The sequence below is a fragment of the Eumetopias jubatus genome, unplaced genomic scaffold, assembly GCF_037043125.1.
Source record: "Eumetopias jubatus isolate StellerSeaLion01/CBP00866 unplaced genomic scaffold, mEumJub1_p1.0 scaffold_14, whole genome shotgun sequence".
NCBI lineage: Eukaryota > Metazoa > Chordata > Mammalia > Carnivora > Otariidae > Eumetopias > Eumetopias jubatus.
In genome coordinates, this window is record NW_028274820.1 from 72,840,320 (window position 1) to 72,856,680 (window position 16,361).

The 16,361-nt window shown below is 35.1% G+C and overlaps 1 pseudogene; it reads left to right on the forward strand.

Annotated features, from left to right (window-relative positions):
* Positions 1-15,564: 15,564 nt before the first annotated feature.
* On the forward strand, positions 15,565-16,027 carry LOC114210628 (non-histone chromosomal protein HMG-17 pseudogene; annotated as a pseudogene).
* The last annotated feature ends 334 nt before the right edge of the window (positions 16,028-16,361 follow it).

The following is a 16,361-nucleotide window of genomic DNA, read 5'->3' on the forward strand; positions in this document are numbered from 1 at the left end:
AAAGGCTCTGTTTTCCCCATTGAGGATGAGATGGTGTTAGCTGTAGGCCTTTCATATATGGCCTTTGTGATGTTGAGGTATGTTCCATCTATCCCTACTTTGTTGAGGATTTTTACCAGGAAAGGATGCTGTATTTTGTCAAATGCCTTTTCTGCATCTATTGACAAAATTTATAAAAAAACTTATCAAATTTAACACCCAAAAAACAAATAAGCCAGTTAAGAAATGGGCAGAAGACATAAATAGACACTTTTCCAAAGAATACATCTGGATGGCTTACAGACACATGAAAAGATGCTCAACACCATTCATCATCAAGGAAATACAAATCAAGACCATGATGAGATACCAGCTCACACCTGTCAGAATGGCTAAAATTAACAATACAAGAAGCAACAGGTGTTGGTGAGGATGCAGAGAAAGGAGACTTGCACTGTTGGTGGGAATACAAACTTGTCCAGCCACTCTGGAGAATAGTTTGGATATTCCCCCAAAAAGTTAAAAATGGAATTACCCTATGACCCAGCAATTGCACTACTATTTACCCACCCAAAGAATACAAAAATACAGATTTTAAAGGGTATGTGCACCCCAGTGTTTATAGCAGCAGTATCAATAGCCAAACTATGAAGAGAGCCCAAAGGCCCATCGACTGATGAATGGATAAAGAAGATGTCATATATATATATATATATACTCAGCCATAAAAATGAATGAAATCTTGTCATTTGCAACAATGTGGATGGAGCTAGAGTGTATTATGCTAAGTGAAATAAGTCAGTCAAAGAAAGACAAATACCATATGATCTCACTCATATGTGGAATTTAAAAAAGAAAACAGATGAACATATGGGAAGGGGGAAATAATAAAGGAGAGAGGAAAACAAGTCATAAAAGATTCTTAACATCAAGCCATATGAGACCCTCAGTCTGAGGGTTAATGGAGGGAGGTAGGTGGGAGATGGGCTAGATGGGTGATGGGTATTAAAGAGGACACTTGTGATAAGCACTGGGTGTTGTAAGTGATGAATCACTGAATTCTACTCCAGAAACCAATATTGCACTGTATGTTAAGTAAGTAAAATCTAAATTTAAAAAAGGGGAGGAAACACTAATTTGAAAGGATATATGCACCCCTATGTTTATTACAGCATTATTTATAATAGACAAATTATGGAAGCAGCCCAAGGGTCCATGAATAGATGAATGGATAAAGAAGCTGTGTGTGTGTGTGTGTGTGTGTGTGTGTGTGTGTGTGTGTGTGTGTGTATGGAATGGAATCCATATATATATGTGGAATGGAATATTACACAGCTATGAAAAGAATGAAATCTTGCCATTTGCAACAACATGTATGGATCTAGAGAGTATAATGCTAAGCGAAATAAGTCAGAGAGAAATAAATACCATATGATTTTACAAACAAAAATAGAGCCAAGAAATAGACTCAACTATAGAGAACAAACTGATGGTTACCAGAGGGAGGTGGGTGTGGGAGTGGGTAAAATAGGTGAACAGGATTAAGAATAGTTACCTTGATGAGTACTGAGTAATGTATAGAATTGTTCAATCACTATGTTGTACACCTAAAATTAATATATCACTGTATGTTAACTCTACTGGAATTAAAATAAAAAAAAGAAATATAATTTTAATTCCTCTTCTTTCTACTTATTATACAATGAAATTATTATTCTGTTCTGTTCTGTAATAACTATTTGATTATATAATAATTCTATTATACAAAGAAATTCTTACCAAAAATCTCATAATATTATTTCTACTTCTTTCATGGAAGGACTTATGATTGAATAAATTTGAAAATATAAGAACATAATTACCCTTTACTCAATGTTATATTTTCTTACAGTGTTGGTCCTATTCAAGGAGAACATTCTCACCTTTTTACCTGCTAACAACTCGTCACAGTTATACAAAAATCAGAAAGAGCATGATTTTTGATTACCAGTTTATTTTAGAGTTTATTACTTGAAAAAAATAGTTAATTCCCAAACTTGTTCCAATTTTACTGCCTGAAAAGCTATTTCACTTAAAATCATTTCTCCAAATTATTTCAAGCCAAATACTTCTGAATGCCATTTTAGTTTGTACCTGAAATTTAATAATTGGTACTAAAGAGGATGATACATAATTTGCAAAATAAATATTTGAAGACATCCTTTTAGAATGCAGTGACCCATTTTCCTATGAGAAGCCAGGTATTCATAGGCATCGTATTCCACAAAGTAAAAACCAAGAGCAAATATAAGTGTAACTTCTTTTGGTGAGGAAAGATGTGCCTGAACTTATATTGTATCTAGGAACACAAACTATTATGCATATTTTTGCTGAAGAAAGATGTCACTCATTGGTACCAAGATAGTCAAAAGAGTGCTTTAATTCATTAGCTCCATTAAAATGTTTGTTTCAATGGTAGTTTTTGGACTAATCTCAATATATTTTTTCTTTTTTTTTAATATATTTTTTTCAAAATAGCCTCTATCTGAGTAATCTGGATAAAGCATCATCCTGATCACAGGCACTAAATTCTATTTTTCTCAGCTCCCTATTAAAGTGGTCAAAGATAAGTACGAAAATAGGAGCAGGGGAATTAGCTTCATCACTGGAAACTTGAAAAGTTGGCATCTGTGCAGATTAACTGATAATTTGCTTTCCTATTCATTCACCCTCACATACACACTCTATAACATAGAGAGCTCCATTTCCTATGCTCCGCTGCACACTTGCTTCTGTGTTGGAAATGTGAAATATTGGATGGTGGAAGATAAATAGAAGCCACCACAGGTCTGCTCAGTATGGCATCTTTGTAGTGCCTGTAGATCATCCCTGACTCCTGATCCTGCTTGGACCTCCCTTCCCCACTTATGTGCCTGCTCTCAACAGGTAGTCTTCACTGTGATTCCAGCTCCCATGGGATATCCTGAGGTTCTAGGCTCTGTTAACACCACATCTCCTCTTTCTCTTGTTCTCTTTTCTATATGTTCCAAATTTTTATCTTTTTGTATTCCAATGTGGATATTTATTTTCTTATATTAATCCATTTCTTTGGGTCATCCTCTGTCAAATCCACTGAGCATTAATTTTAGTTATCTTATTTTTATATTTCTAAATTTTCCATTTGATTTTATTTCAGATATTCCAGTCAGTTCTCAGCTGAAATCTTTTTCAATAATTTATCAAATGTATTCTTTCAATATACCACTGTTGTTATATTTGGTATCTAATTAAATCCAATGTCCGAATCAGTTTATTTTTACATTATGCTTCTTTTGTTTGTTTTGGTCATTTGGTCTTGTTGTCTAGTATGCCAAAATTGTTTGCTAGAATGAAAAACATTGATTACTAATTCTTGTAAAGATAATTTGAGATTCTGATTACGTTATAATTCTCCACATAAGATTTCCTTTTTGTTGGCAGAAAGTTAATAAAGGAGTTGATACTCCTAAATCAATGGGGAATTGACCTAATTCAAACAAAAATTTCAATATTTGTGAGGGCTGTTTTATTTCTAATTTGCCCTTGCTCTCTCTTAGATGCAAATTTCCAGTGGTGCCAGTGGAATCCTGAGCTGTTTACCATTGTCCCTCCTCCTTGTGATTTCTAATCTCTAATTTTTGTTCTTGTAGTGTCATGAGATTTCTGAAAGCTCTCTTCAGCTTTCATCCTCTTAGCTACTATTTTCTGCTCAACTTCTCCATCTCTCAGCTATGTTTTATAGATTGGAAAATGCTGCAAGGGATAGAATATTGAATTCTTTTAGCTACATGTTTTTCCTGTCTGGAACATTTAATTCTCTGGTCCTTGCTGGTTTCTTAATTTTTCTAGTGTCTTCAAACAGATTTTTTAAGTGGTTTACACAGTTTTAGCAGTTATTCTTGGTGAGGGGGTGGCTTAATATAACCCAGTCCACAAAAATGGCCAAAAACAAAAAGAGAAGAATTGAATAACAAATATATAGGAAAAAATAGAAAAAAAGAATTATTATTTTTTGAGACTTATTTATTTGAGAGAGAGAGAGGGAGAGCATGAGGGGGGAGGGGCAGAGGACGAGGGCGAGGACAGAAACTCAAACAGACTCCCTGCTGAGCAGAGCCAAAATCAAAAGCTGGACGCTTAACCTACTGAGCCACCCAGGCACCCCAACAGAATTATATTTTTAAAACTCTAAAAGCAAATCACAAAATGAGAGATGCAAATATAAAAATAATTAAAATAAAAGTAAGAATTATAAAATTATGACAATAAAAATCCAGCAAATTTTCTGGAGTTTCTAAAAAATTAAGAGAGCCAGCACCATTTCCCAGTTGGGACCATTTCCCCAAGAAACCTATCTTCACTTTTTCTTTTTACTCTCCCATAGGAGTTCTCAGAAGGTTAAAGCTCAGATGGAACCTATTTGCAAAATACCCACAGTCCCTGCCAAGGTGCTCAAGAATGTCTCTGCAGCCCTTGCCTAAGCAGGTAGGTCTCTTTTGTCACTAGAAGGAACTCTGGAGGAAAATAAGTGATTCCAGGTTTGGATCATGGAGGATACAAGATGAATCTGGAACATCTGATTGTGTTAGAAGGTGAAAAAATGTTAAAAGAATAATGGGGATATAATCAAAGGCAAAGAAGCCAGCTTAAATGTCTCCCTTTGGACAAATCTGGGATTATTTAAGGATAAATTGAAATAATGATGCAAATGATTAAGAATCCATTTGTCTATGCCAATATAAATAATACAAATAAGTAAATAAAGGGGTGATAAAAGAAAGCTCTTTAACAGAGTGATGACTAATAAATATAAAATAAGTCAATTAGAAAATCATCAGTGGTTACTAAAACTAGTGGGTGAAAGCTTGGTGAGAAACAGGATATTTATATAATATACATCCCTCAAAATAACTTACTAATTACATAGGGGGGAAGTAACCTTACAGTGAAGAAACCTAGTTTATACTTCTTAAATATGTAGGGTAACAACTTCAATATTAGAGCAAACCAACTTCATATTTCTCCTGATGCTAAGGATGCATATTTTCTGTGGTATTCTTGCTAAAAATGCATGAGATGAATCTAACAAGGAAATGTCAGATACATTAAATAGACAGACATTGTACAAAATAACTGGCCTATACTCTTCAAAAAATGTTAAGATCAAGAAAAACAAAGAAAGACTGAAAGGCTGTACAAGATTAAGTGAGACTAAAGAGACATGACATGTAGCTGCCATGCATGATTCTGGACTGGATTCTGTAATGGGAAAAAAGAAGTAGTAGATATTAGGACAGTTAACAAAATTTAAATATGAACTGTGGATTAGATAATAGCATTATGCCAACATTACATTTTCTAATTTTTTATAATTGTAGCTATACAGAAGAATGTCCTCGTTCTCAAGAAATATATACTGAAGTTGTGTGCATTTGTGTTTGTGTGTATTATATATATGGAGAAAGAGAGAGAGAGCAAGTATATGGGGCAAAATATACCGAATGATGATCTAGGTAAAAGTATATGGGAATTCCTTGTGCTATTTTGGCAACTTCTCCATAAATCTGAAGTTAAATCAAAATAAAAAGTTTACAAATTAGATGACAAATCCCCAAAACTATAAGGTATAACTGGATGGAGTCCAGCCACTGAGAGGGCCAAGAAGCCAGTGATATTTATAACTATGAAAGAGGAATCAGAGGGCAAGAAAATAAGGAAAACATCCTGATAGAAAAATAGGCAACTGACAGTTCATTAGAAAAAAAATACAAATGGGCCTTGAACATATTAAAGTGAGTTCACTGAAACTTGTAAGAATAATTGACACTACACTGAGGTATTTGGTATGTTTTACAAAACAATACTTGCCAAAAATATATTAAAATAAGTTTTCTCATATGTTGTTTGTAGAAATGTGATATGTAACATATAGAAAATTATATATGAGTTTACCTATTGACCTACCAATCCCATTGCCAAGAAGCCACCAGAATGATATGCTATACAAATATTAAAAGACATATGAACAGAGCCAATTACTGCCAAAAGTACGTCAACAAAGACATGGTTGAATGAATTAAAATACATCCACACAATGGAGTTTTACACTCCTTTAAAAAGAAAGGAGGTAGGTCTTTACACACTACATACTACAGAGTAGTGTCCAGAACAGCTTTTTTAGGTGAAAAAAAAATGCAAGTTGGAGAAAAGCATGTACAATATACTACCATTCATCTAAGAGAAAAAGGAAGGAAGTAGCAGTACATTAATATATTTGTTTATAGTTTAAAAGGGAAGGGGATGAGGTGAAAGGTGAACAAAACTTGTTGCTTAAGTGGGGTGGAGGGAAAATGAGACAGAGAACATCTCTGAATATACCTTCTTGTTTTGTATATTTGACAAAATCAATTATTACTAAATATCTGTGTGGGGGGGGAGTGGAGGAGAGAAAGAGATAGAGATTATATAGCCTTAGTGAGCCTTAATTATGTTGGCCGAGAGAGTTATGTAAGAATACTCAATGGCTTGTTCATACTGAATACCTGTAGTGGGAGATGGGGTGAGTCTTTCAGGAGGAGATAATGTGGGGAAAGGAATAAGAAAAGGGAAAGTAAAAGAAGAAACTGCTTTAGGTAAATGTGGCCACTAGAAGCATATTAATAAAATAAAACAAAAAGCTTGCAGATGTACTATAGTCATATTATTAAATTTATATTTATATTAATCAAGAGATATAAAAAAAGGGGGCACCTGGGTGGCTCAGTCAGTTAAGCGGCTGCGTTCAGCTCAGGTCATGATCTCAGTATCCTGGGATGGAGTCCCAAATCGGGCTCCTTGCTCAGCAGGGAGCCTACTTCTCCCTCCACCATTCCCCCTGCTTGTTCTCTCTCTCTGACAAATAAATAAATAAAATCTTAAAAAAGAGACATAAAAAAAGATGATCACTGAAAAATTAATGTTTTTCTCAGGGTGGTGGGATTTGAGATCATATTCAGTTTGCTCTATATGCATTATTCATCTTTTTAAAACCATGACACTATTCTGTTTATAAACCCTAGAAAAATGCAATAAAGCAATTTTTATTCTGGACAAAAAGAACTGGTATTACATTCCAATAAAGAATAACTAAAGGAGCAATACTCCAAAAGGAAAATGGATCAAAGAATATATATTTGGAAACATAGTCCCCTCTTTAATAATCAAATAAATGCAAAATAAAGCAATAACTTGGATATGGGGCAGTAGAGAAAGGGGAGTGAGGGATTACTCTGAAGTCACTGACCTGAACAGATAGAAGAACGATTAGTCATTAATAACATGGGAAACACCTCAGAGAGAAAGACAAGGAGTCTGGTTTTAAGTTAAGATGCCTATAAAATATCCAAGCAGAGAAGCCATCCTGTCAGTTGGATGTATGAACCTAGATCTAGGAAAAACTTCCAGGCTGGAACTATAAAGGAAAGTGTTGCCCACAAAAAAATAATATTCAAGGCATTGAAACTAAATGAAATCATGCAAGTAATTGTAAAATAGTTCTAAGGACTGAATCCTAATGTTCAATTAGAATTCCATTGATCTACAATGGAATATTATGCAGCCATCAAAAGGAATGAAATCTTGCCATTTGCAACGATGTGGATAGAACTAGAGGGTATTATGCTGAGCAAAATAAGTCAATCAGAGAAAGACATGTATCATATGTCCTCACTGATATGAGGAATTCTTAATCTCAGGAAACAAACTGAGGGTTGCTGGAGTGGTGGGAGGTGGGAGGGATGGGGTGGCTGGGTGATGGACATTGGGGTGGGTGTGTCCTATGGTGAGCGCTGTGAATTGTGTAAGACTGTTGAATCACAGACCTGTACCTTTGAAACAAATAATACATTATATGTTTAAAAAAAGAAGATAGTAGGAAGGGAAAAATGAAGGGGGAAAATTGGAGGGGGAGACAAACCATGAGAGACGATGGACTCTGAGAAACAAACTGAGGGTTCTAGAGGGTAGGGGGGTGGGGGGATGGGTTAGCCTGGTGATGGGTATTAAAGAGGGCATGTTCTGTGTGGAGCACTGGGTGTTATACGCAAACAATGAATCATGGAACACTACATCAAAAACTAATGATGTAATGTATGGTGATTAACATAACATAATAAAAAAAGAATTCCATTGATTCAATCCTATTGTGTGCCTTTGTTCAGAGTGTGAGCAAAAGTAGATAAATCAGTAAAGGAATTTTTGAGATAAAAGGAAAACCAGGAGATTGGGGTTTTCCTGAAAGAAGAAATGTTTTAGAAAAGAGAAATAGTCTAAGAAAGATTAACTGAGACTGATCATTACTTTTATCAATATACAGGTCAGTGACAAGAAAGACGAGTTTCAGGGAAGTGATGGGGTGAAATTCATTTAGTTGCATTTGAGAGAGTAGGAGAGAATAGGAGAGAACTTGGCAGATAGTGAGGCTAGAGAACTTTTTGGGGGGTTTTGATAAAAGGAAGCAGTGAAATAGGGAAGTAGCTATAGGGGTGTTTGTGTCAAGACAGCTTTTCTTTTCAGATGGGAGATTATTGTATATAGGTTAATGAAACTTTATTACTATTAAGAAGAAAATTAATAGTAAAAAAGTGAAGAAATTGTTGGAGAGTAGGTGAGGGAAGATGGAATATAATGTAAAAGTGAAAAAGTCAGCATTCATTAAGAGCACAGTTTGTTCACATAGAGTAAGAGGGTACAAATGCAAGTCAATGAGTAGATACAGTGGTCAGAGCTATTGAAAATTTTTCATATTGCTTCAGTTTCTTCAGTTAAGTTAGAAACAATGCCATCAGCTGAAAATGTGGATGGGTAAGCAGGTATTGGAGGTTTGTATATAGAGGGGAAAGAAATATCTGAGTTAAAATAATAGAGGATGTATTTTCCAAAACATTTAAGTTGATGTGTTCTGCGAAAATACTTAAGTCATAAATTTTATCTTTTCTCTGGTCAAACCATGATTTTTTATTTGTAATTCTGTATGGAAGGACTAACTGGACTCAGTGTACAGTGGCTCCAAGAAAGACCTTTATACCCTTTAACTGAACACAAACTTGTATATTTATCTCTCCATGTAGTAGAAGAATCAATATTATTAAGTCACTGAATCAGTGCTCTATATACATGGCTATCCTCAAACATTTTAAGTAAATTATTTATATGAATAACAAATATTTGGGCATTATAAATGATACTATAACTTGTTCTATCCATATGTTTTAATGATAAATATCATTGATGTTTTTATTATCATTTATAGATAAATTTCTCTTGATTTTAATCCAGTGTCAGATGTAGAACATGTAGCTCTAGTTTGGTTTTCAAGATCAAAGATTTTCCATTACCAATATTGACACTCCAGATGATGAATGGAGGAATTAACATTCTCATATAGTCTAAATCAAAAGCTGGTGTAGTCTTCATTCTATATGTCAGCTTGGACATATAGAAGGATTTTTGTCTTGACAGATATTTTCTTCCACAGAAGTGCTTCATTTTGGTTATGGTTTGGATTTGAGTTATAATTTTCCCTTCAATGGTTTTCTTTAAGGCTACTGGGAGATGCTAATATATTTACCTTATGTTAATCCTTCAATGACTCAATCCTTTAGATTTGTGCTATCCATTATGATAGCCAGCAAGTATCTATTGAAAACTTATAATATGTTTAGAGCAACCAAGGAACTTAATTTTCTATTTATTTAATTGTAATTAATTTGCATTTAAAAATGTTATTTAAAAATACTTTTCCATTAAGCACAACTTCATTGCTTTCATGGGACTGCACTTCATTTTAGCCATTGAAAATGTAGCATACAATTGAAATAAGCTGTTAAGTGTAAAACACAAACTAGATTTGAAGACTTAGTATGAAAAAGGAAGACAAAATATTAACTTGATAAATTTTTATATTAACTACCTGTTGAAATAATAATGGTTTGGATAAATTGGCTTAAATAAAACACATAGAAATAAAGTAGCTAAAATATTTTTAGTTATAAAGTATTTCATGTAAAATTAACATTTAAAATATTAATAATAGTTATATTTTATTTTTTAATGTGACTACCAGAAAATTCTAAATTATGTATGTGGCTCACATTACATTTCTACTATAAAGCACTGCTTGAGGTTATTAAACATAAACATTGTGCTGGATGAATAGGAAGGTCCATAGGTTGCCACTGTTGTGAGTCACCTTTCTGACCAGTGAGGCCAAGAGCATTAGTAACCTTTCCAATCATTTATTCTCTGTGGCTTCAGAATTAATAAGAAGAAGCTATGAGACTAGGACTACCTTTTAAAGAGAATCATTTAACAACATAAAGGGTGCCAGAGAAGATAGTGGACCTACATTCTGGGATGAATTCAAGAAGAACTTTAATCAGTACTTGTTGATAGAGAAAATACAGGAAGGTAATAGAGAAATAAGTACTCATTTTCTGAAAACTTTCAAATAAGCTTCCTGGCTTCAAAGTCAAGGACAAAGTGTATCTATACAGCTACCTTACAAGAGAAATTGGTAGCATGTGCATTCTAAGTCAAGCAATTAAAATACATACTGGCCCTTGATGTTTTGAGTTTTGTTCTATTTTTTTGTTTGTTTGGTTCTTCTGGTTTGATTTGGTTTTAATCACTGCCTTTTCTTTTTTTTTTTCCCCTCCATTTTTGCATTTCTTATTTGGTTTTCCAAGAAAATAGAGCAGCATGACTAGCCTGGTCAAATTTATCAGAGAGGAGAAGTTTTATTTGGCATCTTCTTTCTCTTTTGGTGATGTCCTTTCTCCTTTTGGCAATATGTCCAATGCCTAGACTACCCAAGCTCTCCATTCATTTTTGCAAGAGAATAAGTCAATCTGTGCATATATATATATATATCATGACCATTTATTACTATTTCATGGGCATTTTGTCTTATCCCAATAGAATAGAAATTTCAGGCTCTATGACAGGCAATTGGAGGATATATTATGGGAATGTCAGAAGTTTTGGATCAAATTCAAATGTTACTATGTAACATTGTCTATTTTTTTTAATTTTTTTCTTGTTTGGTAAAAGAAAGTGTTTAATTTTCCAAAGCTCTGGTAGAATACAGTACTCACTTTAGAGGTAATCATTCATTTTCAAAATTCTCATATTCTTAGAGTTTCATTTAAAAATACTTATAGTGTATTGATGCAGCAATGCTGCATTCTCTTCAACCAACTAGTGTAAAAGTTTCCTGCTAATATTTGGTAGAAGACATTCTTGAGTTAGCATAAATTTATTTATTCCCTGGTGCGTGGGATTTCATTGCTTTGGTCCATGTGGGATAGTCCTTAGATTGATGGATGACTAACTGTGAAACAGCTGTGACCTGACAGAGTTCTTGCTGGTAATGCATTTTATGTATAAATTTGACTTAAAAAAAAAAAAAAACAATCACCATTATGTCATTGCATTCTTCTGCTTCAGTGTTGGTGGCTGTGCTCCTTGGGGATGGAGTAACACCCTTGTATGGGGAGGGGGTGTTGGAACAGATGGGCTGGTGTGGAGAGCATGAAAATGAGGGAAGAAAGATGACAATATGTATAAGCATTTGCAGAACAAGCTGGCCTATTTACTATTAAAGCTAGGACAGGCCCATTATGTGATGTTTTGAAATTCTTAGAAATGGTTCTCTGGGACTAGTAATCATCAGTGGATGCTGTGTAAGGCAGTTCCCAGGCAAAACTACCTGGTGCCTCATCAGTCTTATCTCTTTCCTCTTACAGTGTTCTTCTGCCTCATAGTACACTCCCTCCAGCCTTTTTCTGTCTCTTCCTAGAAGTGAGATCCTGGGCACACCCTTAGTTTACCTGGTTTTCTGTTTCTTCATCAGTAAAAAGAGATCAAAATAGTACCCATCTCTCAGGATAGTTTTAAGTATTAGTATGTGTAACACTTTTAGAACAGTAACTGGCCTTATACATGTATTGAGAATTTATTATTTTTATTGAGGAAAACCAAACAATGATTGATTTGGTATATAGGTCAAGACCTTGGCTCTCTTCTCCTGAACAAAATTAGATGATCCAAATCTCTTTCTATCTCATATCCTCATCAAAACTTATTGTTGTATACCCCCTTCCATAATAGTAAAAGCCTCAAAATAGCAGCCAACTTCTGGATCTGGCATATTGGTGGGTTCTTCTGTGCTTGTACAGTTAAAAATTTAATTAAATGCCAGTATTTACAAATTCAGATTTAGATATTTCTTATAAAAGTATGATTTCTGACTTCCCTTAGAAAAAAATAAAAAATCTCTCAACCATGGGATAGCTGCCTAACATGGGAACACTCAGTTGGAACTAAATAGTAGCAATCCCCTTTTGATTCTACATATACCTTCCAACTTTCCAGTCTCCACTGTCCCTTTATTTTTCCTTACAACCCAACCCAGTTCATTTTTCATTGTTGTTCTGGGCCCTGTAAATATGCGAATTTGTAATTCAGGTATCACAGTTGTCTTTCATAGTTGGGTTATTTGTAACTTTGACAGAACATTCTAGAAAAGAAAAACAAGAGTTGGTCCAGACATGGAGAAAAATGTCATGTCATATTTTTGTAGGAAGACATTTAATTCACATTCCCTGAGTCCTAAACATATGCCAAGCACTGCTCTTAGTGGTTAATATTTGTTAATTCACTTGACCTTTACCCCAGTCACAATAAAGTGTTCAAATTTATTCAAAACACAATAGGAAGTCACTGAGGGATTTTAAGTAGAGGAGAGACAATACATATATGATTTGTACATTTAAATATTACTATAGTTGACATGCAGAGCTTGGAAGGGATGAGAGAGAGGTAACAGGGGAACCAGTTAAGTAATTATGAAGATAGCTAAAGAGAAAATAATGGTGCTTTGGACTAGGTGATAGGAGTGATAAGAAAAGAAGCTATTAGGGCTATAACCCAATGTATTTAGAGAAAATATTGTTTCCTGTGGAAAATAAGGGCGTAATCTGGCCCCTGATCAGCACATGGCCACTCTCTCCCATTTGCTTGTTCTATTCTATTCCTACTCACATTCCCCTTTCCTTAAAAGCCAAGATTATTTCAACCTCAGAACCTTTGCACTTACTGTGATGCTCTCATCCCAGTGTGTCACACTGTTGTCACTCCTATAATAGTTTGATGCCACTTTCTATTCCACACTGTCTTATCACAGCATATGTTTTAAATGCTGTCATTTATTGCCATCTAATATTTTCATGTTTATTTGTGTTCTTGATTACTTGTACTTGATTTTGTTCTGTCTCTCCTGATTATAAAGTTGTAAGTTCAGGGGCCCCTTGCCTTATTTCCTGCTGCCTAGAATAGTATCTGGTACATTCAGTTGCTTAACTATTTGTTGTATAAATGAGACTATGTCACAGATCTTAGTTAAAATATGAATATGGGAGAGAAAGCAACATCAAAGATGATTCTCATTGTGTTTAGTAAAGATATTTGAGTGGATTGTTGTAATATACACTGGGATTATGGAGAGCAACTGGCTTGTTTGGAGTGGGAGATAGAATTAGAGAATGTTTTAGATGTTGTATAGGTTTCCTAGGGCTACAATAACAAGTACAACAAACTGGGTAGCTTAAAATAATGGATATTTTTTTCTCTCACAGTTCTGGAGGCTAAAAGTCTGAAATCAAGTTGTTGACAGGGTTGTTTAAGTGTCTAGATCTGGTGGAGAGATATAATATGTCCCTACTTGGAGTATGAGTTAGAGGGACTGGCATCTTAGTACTCCAAACTTCAGTAACAATTTAGATCAGGCCCAAATATCAAAGGTAAGAGTCAATAGAAGGTGGGAATGGGATCAAACAGATAAATTGAGTAAGCGTGAAAAAATATAGCAAGGAAAGATGGAACTAGATGTATGATCTAAGGAAAGGAAGAGAAAAAAATACATGAATTTCATCACTTTGAAGAATCTGATTGTCTTGGTATTTTACAATAAAGCAAAGTGAATCCAATATATATGGCCCATTTTCCTTGGGATTAGTTCTTTGACTTTTCAATGTTCCATTTCTTTCTTTCTTTCTTTCTTTCTTTCTTTCTTTCTTTCTTTCTTTCTTTCTTTCTTTCTTTCTTTCTTTCTTTCTTTCTTTCTTTCCTTCTTTCTTTTTTTTTTTTTTTTTTAGAGAGGGGTTGGAGGGGCAGAGGGAGAAGGAGAGAGACTCTCAAGCAGACTCCCCACTGAGCGGGGAGCCTGATGCAGGGCTCCATCTCACAACCCTGAGAAAATGACCCTGAGATCATGCTCTGAGCCAAAACCAAGAGTTGGACATTCAACCACTGAGCCACCCAGGCATTCCTGGCTGCCAACATTTCTATAGTTACTGGTCTTCTCAGAAGGATCTTGTGAGTATGATAAATAATAGGTTCTGTATCCCACATCACACATAAGAAAGGAACCTAGATGTTGAAAATATGTCTATAACAGTAAAGGGAAATTTCACAGTAGTATTTCCACTCCAGATTCTCTCAGCAGGAAGACCTTATGGTCGACTAAATTAGGATGATTATACTGTTTCAGAATGTTCACCACTGCCACACAGACAAAAAGATAAGAGCACTGAGAGTCACAAAACCAAATGTTAATGCTAATGTTAATTTTTTTTAAGCTGACCCCAGCAGGGGAAATGAATAAATTGCTTCTTTCTATAAATGAATTATAAGATGTTCTTTAAAAATATTGTGGGGAATTGTACAATAAAATGGGCCTAAATGCCCCATTTTTAAAACTTATTTTCTTAGCAATTAGATTAAAACAAAAAACAAAACAAAAAAAACCTTGTCCCATATATTTCCATGATAGCAGGGAAAAGATATTTTCATTTTATCTACAAATACCATATTTCTTCTTGTGAAATTGTGATGAAAACAGATGGGAACATCCTGTTTGAAGCCTTGCACATACATCATCTATGTGTAAAGCATGTGTTCTTAATAGATGAAGATCACAATATTCAGTCACTAGTATTTTGAGATTTTCTATGGGTTAATAATTGATGAGGTAGTTGATTTACATATTCTCACAGGATTCTCTACCTATATGAGTGATTCTCAAAATTTATCATGCACCAGTGTCACTTATGGGGGTTTATTCAAATGTAGATTGTTGGGCTTATGAGGCCTGAGAATTTCATTTGTAATGAGTTACCAGGTGATTCTGAGGTTGCTAGTGGGGAGACCACATTTTGAAAACCACTGCTCTACATAATTGATTCTTAAACTTTCCAACAATAATATATCAACTATTCATTTTCTTTTATTAATGTATTGTATCACATTGATTGATTTGTGGATGTTGAACCAACCTTGCAGCCCAGGGATAAATCCCACTTGGTCGTGGTGAATAATCCTTTTAATGTACTGTTGGATCCTATTGGCTAATATTTTGGTGAGAATTTTTGCATCCATGTTCATCAAGGATATTGTTCTGTAATTCTCCTTTTTGATGGGGTCTTTGTCTGGTTTGGGGATCAAGGTAATGGTGGCCTCATAAAACGAGTTTGGGGAAGAAGAAGAGGTGAGAACGACCCCCGGACCAGCCAAAGCCCGTGTGCCGCTGCATCCCCGCGTCCAGTGCTTACGTCCCGCCGCCGTCGCCACCATGCCCAAGAGAAAGGCTGAAGGGGATGCTAAAGGAGATAAAGCCAAGGTGAAGGATGAGCCACAGAGAAGATCTGCAAGGTTATCTGCTAAACCTGCTCCTCCAAAGCCAGAGTCCAAGCCTAAAAAGGTCCCTGCAAAGAAGGGAGAGAAGGTATCCAAAGGGAAAAAGGGGAAAGCTGATGCTGGCAAGGATGGGAATAACCCTGCAGAAAACAGAGATGCCAAAACAGACCAGGCACAAAAAGCTGAAGGTGCTGGAGATGCCAAGTGAAGTGTGCATTTTTGATAACTGTGTACTTCTGGTGCCTGTACAGTTTGAAATACTATTTTTTATCAAGTTTTATAAAAATGCAGAATTTTGTTTTACTTTTTTTTTAAGCTATGTTGTTAGCACACAGAACACTTCATTGTTTTGGGGGAAGGGCATATGTCACTAATAGAATATCTCCAAAGCTAGATTGATACAAGGGGAAAAACACCTTTCCCTTCTAGTTTTGAGAAACTTCCTCTTGGCTCCCAGGAGGAGGGATTCCTTGATGTTGACACACATGAGCCACCTTGGCACAAAACCCCTCAGTGGTGTGGAAAAACTAAAACTCATTTTTTTATGTCTTCTTCTTCCTGTCTGCCTTCAACATAGACTTGACTCCCTTAAACCCAGAAACCTGTTGGAACCTGACCCCCAAGACATGGTT